Source organism: Silene latifolia, chromosome Y, assembly GCF_048544455.1.
Source record: "Silene latifolia isolate original U9 population chromosome Y, ASM4854445v1, whole genome shotgun sequence".
Lineage (NCBI taxonomy): Eukaryota > Viridiplantae > Streptophyta > Magnoliopsida > Caryophyllales > Caryophyllaceae > Silene > Silene latifolia.
The window spans coordinates 6840931-6850373 of NC_133538.1; the positions used below are offsets into that span (position 1 = coordinate 6840931).

Consider the following 9443-nt stretch of genomic DNA (forward strand, 5'->3'; position numbering starts at 1 on the left):
GTCGGGTTCAAGACATTTTGGCTACTCCACCTCAAGTTCGGATGGACATTCGGCTCATAATAAGTGTTCGTCTGCCTATAATGTTGAAAGACAGCACAAGACTCAAAGGGATTAGGACAATTATCTGAAACATGTCCCTCAGCTCCATATCTTTTTTAGACGAAAGGACCGTCTGAAACAGCATTCACGTGATAGATCCCTCCTTTTGAAGCTCCTCCCAACTCATACTTATCAAACCTCGACGTGAGAGCCTCTAGTGCAGCTACAGAGGGGGATTCAGCACTCCTCCTTTGATTTCCCCTGGAGTTCCCATACTCAGCTTTATGGGTGGCCAAATCATCAATAATTTTCCACCCCTTAGTCTCTCCAACATTCTCCTGGAATCTCCCACTAGCTGCAGCATACAGGATAGCTCTCTGATCGTCATAGAGCCCATTACAAAACTGATTGCATAGGCTCCATTTCTCAAACCCATGGTGCGGAATGGTTCGCACCAACTTCTTGAAACGGACCCATGCCTCATGAAAATTCTCATCAGGACCTTGTTTAAAGCTCGTGATCTGAGCTCTAATGGCATTAGTCTTCGAGGCAGAGAAATACTTCTTGTAGAATGCTAGGGCCAAGGAATTCCAGTCAGTGATCCCATTAGCAGCTCGATCCAGGTCTCTGTACCACTCCCTTCCAGCATCACGAAGAGAGAATATAAACATAGTTTCCTTCACCTGGTCCTGGGTCACACCGGTTGGTGGGGGTATGGAACATCAATAATCTATGATTGTCTCCATGTGCTTGGCTGCATCTTCATTTGCAGCTTCCCCGAATTGGTTTCTCTCAACCAAGTTAATATAAGAAGGCTTCGGCTCGAATTTTCTGTCCTCCCCGGGTAATGCAAATCCTTTGTAAAGATTCGCAGCTGTCGGCTCCGAATGACTGGCTATACTTGCTTCTTCGGCCATGACTGGAAAATCTGGAGAGATGTGACGGTCTCAGCTGAAGAAGTGGAAACAAGAGATGAATGTGGATCCTCCTCAAATAGCTCGTTCTCGTAGTAACTAGACAGAGTACTCAGCTCTTCCTCTGTCGGCAATACTCTAGATGATCGTCTCAACTCACGCAAAGTCTTCTCAATCTCGGGATTGAATGATAGTAATTCACCACCCTGTGACCTGCGCATAAGAAGAAACTACAAGAAGAATATGAGAGGAGTTTAAGGAACAGATGTCCCTTAAACTAAAAGAAAGACTAAAAAATAAAAACAACTAAAAATTTTAAACAATGCCTCCCCGACAACGACGCCAAAATTTGATGCCCGTCGTTGTGTGCACCAAAGATAAAATTTATAATACCTATTAAAACTAAGAGAAGCTAGTGGTAACAGGGTCGAATCACAGGGAGGCGATGCAATTATTAGTTGTCTAATTTTAAGTCCAAGGTAACAAAAGTGGGGGTTTGATTTGATTTGGTCTATAGCTAAGGCAATAAAAGACAATAAACTAAATAAACGGATAAAACAAATATTAAAAGGGGTGCTAAGATGGTCGGTTCACTGTAGTTTCGGCGGCAGTGTACTAGGTAGGTCTAAAACAAACACGTGAGACGGGAAAATAAGAAGTCCTCTCGGTCCATTCTTACAGGTAGCATCTTTCGATCTCGCTACAGGTCCCTAATATCACTAATACTAACTTTCGTCTTGAATAGTGACTAAAAAGGCTAAATTAACTCATCTTTCGATCCCATTAATCTAGTCGTCTTAATTAGGTAGGCTATCTCCCTCCCCTATCTTTCGATCTTTATTGGGTCGGTCAAATCCTAGGCATTCAACTAGTCGCGTGCACTCGATTCGTCAAACATAGAAATTAAATTAATTAAAACGAAGGTAATCTCACGAGGCCGGTCGATCGACCAGGAAGCCCAGTCGATCGACCATGGCACACTCTAGGTCGTCCTATTCTAATGCCGCCTACGCTACATATTCCCTACATCCTAGCACTGTGGGGGTTTAGCTACTCATACTCATGATAAAAACAGCAATAAACTTAACAATTAAAACATTCGAAATCATGCTTAAATTATCTAAACAAGCGATTAACATATAGTGATAAATTGGTTTCGGGAGATCTAACCTAGCAATCCTATACTACGAATGGAAGCAACAAATTGAATAATAAAATAGAAGAATACCGTGTAAAGGAATTGTAAAGGGAAGATCAGAACCGAATGCAAAACAGAAACTTTATTAAAGAATGAACTAAACTTTGAATGTTGAATTGTATCTTCGAACTGAATGATGAAAACTTGATAGAAAACTAGATGATTATTCTGAATGCTAAAGCTACGTTATATAGGAATACAACGTAGTTCTTATTCCAAAACCTAATGTACAATGGGCTTCTTAATTCTCGATCTTCTTATTCACGTCAGAATTAGCGGCTTGGTCGATCGACCACGCAAGGCAGTCGATCGACTGCTCTTCGCTGAACAGTAGCTGCTGGAAATCGTGGGTTGGTCGATCGACTTAGGGCAACGGTCTATCGACTGAAGTAGCTGATACTTGACTTCTAACTTCTCGTGGATTTGTCTTTCGGGCCTCGAAATGCGCACCAAGCTCGTTCCTTGAGTAAATACTTCATGTCAAATGCAATGCAATGTTCTTGGGGACGGATTTGACTCAATATCTACTTATTTTCGCATAAATCTGCAATATTACATAAAAATACGAAAGTAGACGAAATGGGGCAAATAGTAGCATAAACTACACAAATGAGCTCTGAAATGCGTGTGAAATGAGGTGCAAAACATCATATATTGGACACGCATCAGTAAGCCACTCATCCGAGTGCGAGCCAACACTAGGCCGAGTACTAAGACACTCGACCGTGTGGTTCATTCATTCGACGGAGTGGACTACTTTCCAGAATCTGTAAGATTTCTAAAAATGGGTCATTCGACCTAGTGAAGGAGGACACTCGACCGAGTGCAACGGCGGCACTCGACCGAGTGGACTCAGCACTCGACCGAGTGTAGTCTAGCCAGCTCAATTTTCCGTGAATATGTGTACTTATCCATTCTTATCTTCTCCATTCCTTCATCATAGCATGATTTGTTTAATTTATTGTAATACCCGGTCATTGTAGGACCCATACTTGAACTTTAGGATGCGTGAGAGGACCATTAGACCCGATAAGAGATCACTCAGGATGGAAGGATAGCGTTACACTTGACCTAGACTAGACGAAGTGGAACTGCAGCGGACCGAGTGGGTCCACTCGGTCGAGTAAAGAGTATACTCGACCGACTGAGTCCACTCTACCGAGTAAGGTATTTACTCGATCGCGTGAGTCCACTCGACCGAGTGGACTTGGCACTTGGTCGAGTGACGCTATTTCAGAACAAGGGATTTAAACTGAAGAGTCTATTGATCCAAAATACTCAAGAGGGGGGGTGAATTGAGGATTTAAAACTTTTCTGAGCTTTTTTTATTATGTATATGCAATTGATTATTTAAAGTTTATTGATTAAACTTTAACTAATCAACTAGTGAATGTAAAACTAAATAAACAAACAAACCAAAGAACGAGGAGACACACGGTTTTTGAAGTGGTTCAGTTTCACAAGTCGAAACCTACGTCCACTATTCTCGATTAATAAATTTAGTACCTTTCTACGGATTACAAATTTACTAACCCAAATCGTACAACTAACTCTAGTTGTAACTCAATGAGTACCGTTAAATACTCGAGTGACGAACTTACGCTAATAAGAAAGCACTAATGATTCTTGCAAAGGTTCACATTAATGAACAAGTAAGAAATCAACTAAGCACTATTATCTTATAACGATAACAATAAGAACGAATATACGAGTTTAAAACACATGACCTTTCAAAAGATAACAAGTCGGTTTTTCTGCTTGAAAACACACGGTTTGCTTTGTAAAATTAAAATCAATTTTTATGCTTAAGGTCTCTCTTTTAGATGGTGTAAAAAGTAAAGTATTTATAGGAAGGAAAGATTAGGGCAACTCGGTTTACACAAACCCTAATAGCCGAATAAAGGAGATATGTTAACAAATCATATCTTCTATTATTTCTTTCCTAAAAGCCTTAAAAGATAATAAAGAATATTCCAAAAGATAGAATATAATCTATTCAAATATTATCTTTACTATAAATTCTAAATATGATAAGATTTCCTAAAACAAGAATATCTTTTATCATAAACAAATATATTAAGTAAGATATATAAGATATGTAAAGATATTATTATGGAATAAAATCTTTACCAAATATACCATAGGTAACACAAGATGTCACGGCTCATAAGCCTCGTGACTCGGGCAAACCCTAGCTCAATATATGGGTTAGAATTTAGGTTTTAAGAGAGGTTTTGTTGAAACCCTAATTAGTAGCAAGGTCCAACTCATAAGTTGGTCCAAAACAACTACTAGTCAAGGTTCAACATAAAACCGAACTCCGCACTAAACCGGGCTTAATTAATGATGTGACCATAATTAGCGCATATTTAGCCCCCGAATTAGCCTTGTTCCCATGCTTTTTAGTGCATATTTGGGTCATTTATTATCTTTAGTTCTTTGTTTTGCATATTCTTTGAGATTTTGATCCCTTGGTAGGAAAGGAGTGCAAATCTTGCATTTTCATGGCAAAACGAGACTAAATTGATTGAATTCAATGACCAGGCATCAAGGAGAGACAAGATTAGAAGGCCTTTGTACATATTATAGTAGATGAGCAATGTTGAGAAAGGATCCTTGAGTCCCCGAGGAAATCCCCAAGGAATTTATGAAGAAAATGGAAGAAAAGAAGAAGAAATGTTGCTGAGGCACAATCCGTGCGGTTTCCCCACAATCCGTCCGTCCTCCTCAAGCACAATCCGTGCGTTTTCTCCCTAAGACGCTCGGGTTTGCAGCCACCAGAATCCGTCCGGATTCCTCCAAAGACGCCCGTGTTCCACCGCCAGAATCCGCCCGTCCCGACTCCAAAACGCACGGATTCCTGTACAGCGCAATTTCGTCTTCTCCAAGCTACAAAGAAAGAAGCCCTTCCTTCGAAAAATACCGGCTCCTCCCTGCTCAATCTAAAAAGTGTAATTACTAGTTTAGCCCTTAGTTAACCCTAATGCATCCCCCTAATTTCCACTATAAATACCCCATTAGTCTAATTAGAAGAGCATGTTCTTCTTATCAATAATTAGAGTAGTTAATATCAATCAAATCTCTCTTTAGTATTGTAATCAACAATTAATCAAGTTCTAATACAAGTTTTATTTTCTTAATCTATCTTTTGTTCATCCTTTATTTTGGGTAATTGAAGATTATTTGGGTTATTATTGGGAGATTGACAACCTCTCAATCAAGCATCAAGTACTTCTTTTATCTTTGCTTTATTATTGGAATCATTAGTAGGTATAATTCTCTTAATCCCTCTTTAATTATTGTTAATTACTTTCATTTATTCATCATGTTTCCTCTTGTTGGTATGATTGACAACCTTGCTAGCATGATCAACATGACAATGAGTGAGTAGTCTCTTAGCTAGGGTTAATGGGTGATTAGGGGAAACCAACATGGGAAATGATTCATGCTTAAATTAATATGCTTTCATGGTTTATTTGCTTGCTTGTTTTGATCTCAACTCATGCACATGTTATGTTTGATGAAATGCTAAGCCTATGAATCCTTGCATTTACTACCATCTCCTATCTTTTCAATGAGACTTGTAAGACATAAACCAACTTGAGTCTCATTAGACCATGCATGTTGTTGAGTAGGGAAGACTAAGTCGACTTGTAGGTGTTGTACAATCTAATCGATTCGGCTCCGGGACCCAAACTTTCCTAGAATTATAAGATATAACCCAACTCAATCCATCACAACAATAATTGCTTGCTTATAATTTGAGAACATGTTTGTATGATCAATTCCCATGAATCCCCTATGACCCCATGACACCCTAGTGCTTTTTATCAATTGTTTACAACCTTTTTAATTCATCTTGCTTGTTTATTTCCATTGCTATTTAGTTTAGTGACCTTCTACATCAACCCAAATTGTGACACCCCTAAGACACCACTAGTTTCAATAAAAATCTCATCTCAATTCCCGTCCCTTGGGATCCGACCTTTACTTGCCTCTTTACTAATTGTAGAGTTGTTTGTGAAGCTATAGATAGTGTTTTGATTCGGACGTGACCCAACGACCACACCTATTTAATTGTGAACACGAAACGGACCGATCAAAAATGTCGCCGTTGCCGGGGACGGTGTTTACTTGATTTAGATTTTCTTTTATTGTTATTAGTTGTGTCTTTCTTCACCTTGGGGAAGTAAAACTCCTCAAGGTTTGTTCTAATTATTTTCGAGTTGTTTGATATTTTGCATGTCTAGAAGGTCACAAGGTGATTTGTTACCTTTTGACCGTGAAATTGAAAGAACCTTGACAAACAATAGGAGATTTGCTAGGAGGAATTTGAGAGGTATTAGTGAGGTTGTTCAACCAACTATTGAGTTCATCAACTCTTTTGCAAGAGAAGGTGAGGAGAACCCATTACAAAATACCCCACAAAATCAACCTACAATGCCTAAGTTTTCGTCACATTCCGTACCCACCGAGGAGAACCTACCCAATGGTACTCCCACACCACAACATCTAACCGGAAATTTTATTGCCAAATCCGCCTTTATCCAATTAGTCGAAAGGAGCCAATTTGGGGGGATGCCTAGTGAAGACCCTCATTCTCATATGGAAACCTTTTGTGACTATTGTGATGCGATTTCTCAAACCGGTGTGACTCAAGACCAAATTCGATGGGTCTTATTTCCTTTTTCTCTAATTGGCACCGCGAAACAATGGTTGAAGGGCCTTGACAAGGCCACTCTCGGAATAGATTCTTGGAAGAAGTTGGCTCTAGCTTTCTACAAAAAGTTCTACCCACCAGAAAAGACTAACATGCTAAGAGCTCAAATTACGGGTTTTAAGCAAAGGGATGAAGAATCTTTGTATGAAGCTTGGGAGCGGTTTAAAGGAATTTATCGCTCATGTCCTCACCATGGACTTAGCGAATGGTTCTTGGTACAACAATTTTGGAACGGTTTATATGAAGATTCAAGGAACATTCTCAACATGGGATCAAATGGAATGTTCACCGAAGTTGATGACAATCAAACATGGAACAATATTGAGGAAATGGCGGTCCATAACTCACAATATAGTAGACCTCGCAAGGCTACTAGAGGAGGAAGGCATGAAGTAGACTCCGTTACTCAATTGGGTGTTCAACTTAGTGCTCACATTGACACAATCAATTTGAAGTTTGAACAAGCTATGGCTAAACTTGAGGAAGCCTCAAAATCACCAAATTATCATGTTAATGCCATGACGGGATCCTCATCAATCCCAAGTGGAATATGTAAGAATTGTGGAACTTTGGGACATGACCAAAGTGAATGTAGGGGAACAAATGAACAAGTAAATGCTTTCCAAGCATACAAGAGTGGTACCCCTTATTCCAACTATTACAATGAAAACACCAAGTTTCACCCAAATCTCTCATACAAAAGCCAAAATGTTCAAAATCCTCAAACAACTTACACTCCACCTCCCATGAGAAACCAAAATCAAAGACCCTTTTACAACCAAAACCAAGGTTACCAAAATCAAAATCCATACAATCACCAAAATGACCAAGGTTTTGATGTTCAAAAAGCGGTCCTCCAAATGCAAAAGAATCAACAAGAGTTTTTCACTCAAATGCAAAAAGATAGTCAAGCAAAGGAAACCACCATCAACAACATTCTAGCTCACACCAAGATGTTGGAAACACAATTGAATCAACTAGCATCTTCAAGCTCACAAAGACAAAAGGGGCAATTACCACCTCAAAGTAATCCCCCAAGACATGAAACGGTTAGTGCCATTCACTTGAGAAGTGGTACAAGGTATGAAGCACCGAAGAAGCAAGTTGAGGATGAATTTGTGGAAGCTAGTGATAAGGAAGAAATTGTGCAAAACTCCAAAGACGGAGAATCATCAAAAGAAGAAATTTTAAAGAGAAATGAAGACAAGGTCAAGGAGAAGGAGCCCATTGTGATTAGAGTTCCTTTTCCAAGTCATCAAGCCAAGCCCAAATTTGATGACCTACTTGGAAAGTTTATGGAAATTGTGAAGAATTTGGAAGTCTCAATTCCCTTCACGGAATTAATCAATCACGTGCCGGCCTATGCGAAATACATGAAAGACATCCTCACAAAGAAGAAGTCGATCCGGGAACTTGAGACTATCGCCTTCACTAAGGTGAGTAGTGCAATACTTCAAGGGAGTTCACCTCTAAAACTAAAGGATCCGGGAAGCTTCTCAATACCGTGTAGCATTGGCGACACCACGATCAACAAAGCCTTATGTGATCTAGGGGCTAGTGTGAGTGTTATGCCGTACTCGGTAAGTAAAAGGTTGGGGATGGGAGAGCTTAAATGCACCAATATCACACTCCAAATGGCCGATAGATCGACGAAGACACCATTAGGGATATGGGAAGATGTCCCCGTGCGAATTGGGAAGTTTTTCATCCCGGTGGACTTTGTCATTGTTGATATGGAGGAAGACTCCAACATTCCAATCATTCTTGGAAGACCCTTCTTACACACCGCGGGTGCGGTGATTGATGTAAAACATGGTGAGCTCACTCTTGAAGTGGGAGATGAGAGTATAACTTTTAATCTTGACAAGACTATGAGAGCTCCCCGTTTACATGAACCGTGTTTTATGATCGATCATTATAGTCGGAAGGATGAAAGGAAGAAGTCGGAACTCCAATGGAAGAAGAAAATTGAAGATGCTCCATTCAAAGAGCAAGTGAATTGTGACAAAGAGAGCTTGCAAAGCTCACCAAAATCAAGCAATGAAGAAGATGGCCTCATTGGCCAAGAAAAGAAAATGGGAAAGTTGTCACCATCAAATCAAGAGATTTTCAATGATCAACTTAATGAAATTTGTGGTCTTTGGGACGACGAATTTGAAGGGATTTTTAATCCCTACATTGGTAATGCCATCGATCAAGACCAACAACAAGGGCCAAGGCCTATTGAAAACCTCTACCATGATAATGAACAAGCTTTGGATTACTTTTTCAAGGTGTTGAGCAACATCAACAACACCTTGGACATGCCCCCTTGACATCTCATCAAGAATGAGAGTTTGGTGGAGTCCTCCCTAAACCACCATTTGTAAATATTTCTAACTCCCTAACTTGCATTTCAATTCTTGTATTGCATTTTTGTTATTTTTGGATTTTTATACTTTGATCAAGATAATTATCATGTTTGAGAGAAGTGAGGGAGGGATTAATAATTTCAATTAATGTGTAGTGCTTTAGCTTAGTGTGGGGATGGGGAATTGCCTAGGCTATCCATGCCTTAGTAGTGCCCCCACAA

The 9443-nt window shown here is 39.7% G+C and overlaps 2 non-coding genes across 2 annotated transcripts; one reads left to right on the forward strand and one right to left on the reverse strand.

Annotated features, from left to right (window-relative positions):
- Positions 1 to 468: 468 nt before the first annotated feature.
- On the forward strand, positions 469 to 575 carry LOC141636364 (small nucleolar RNA R71). The gene has a single exon (XR_012540982.1). It is a non-coding gene; the product is annotated as a small nucleolar RNA R71 (small nucleolar RNA).
- Positions 576 to 6963: 6388 nt separating this feature from the next.
- On the reverse strand, positions 6964 to 7070 carry LOC141634604 (small nucleolar RNA R71). The gene has a single exon (XR_012539331.1). It is a non-coding gene; the product is annotated as a small nucleolar RNA R71 (small nucleolar RNA).
- Positions 7071 to 9443: the final 2373 nt, after the last annotated feature.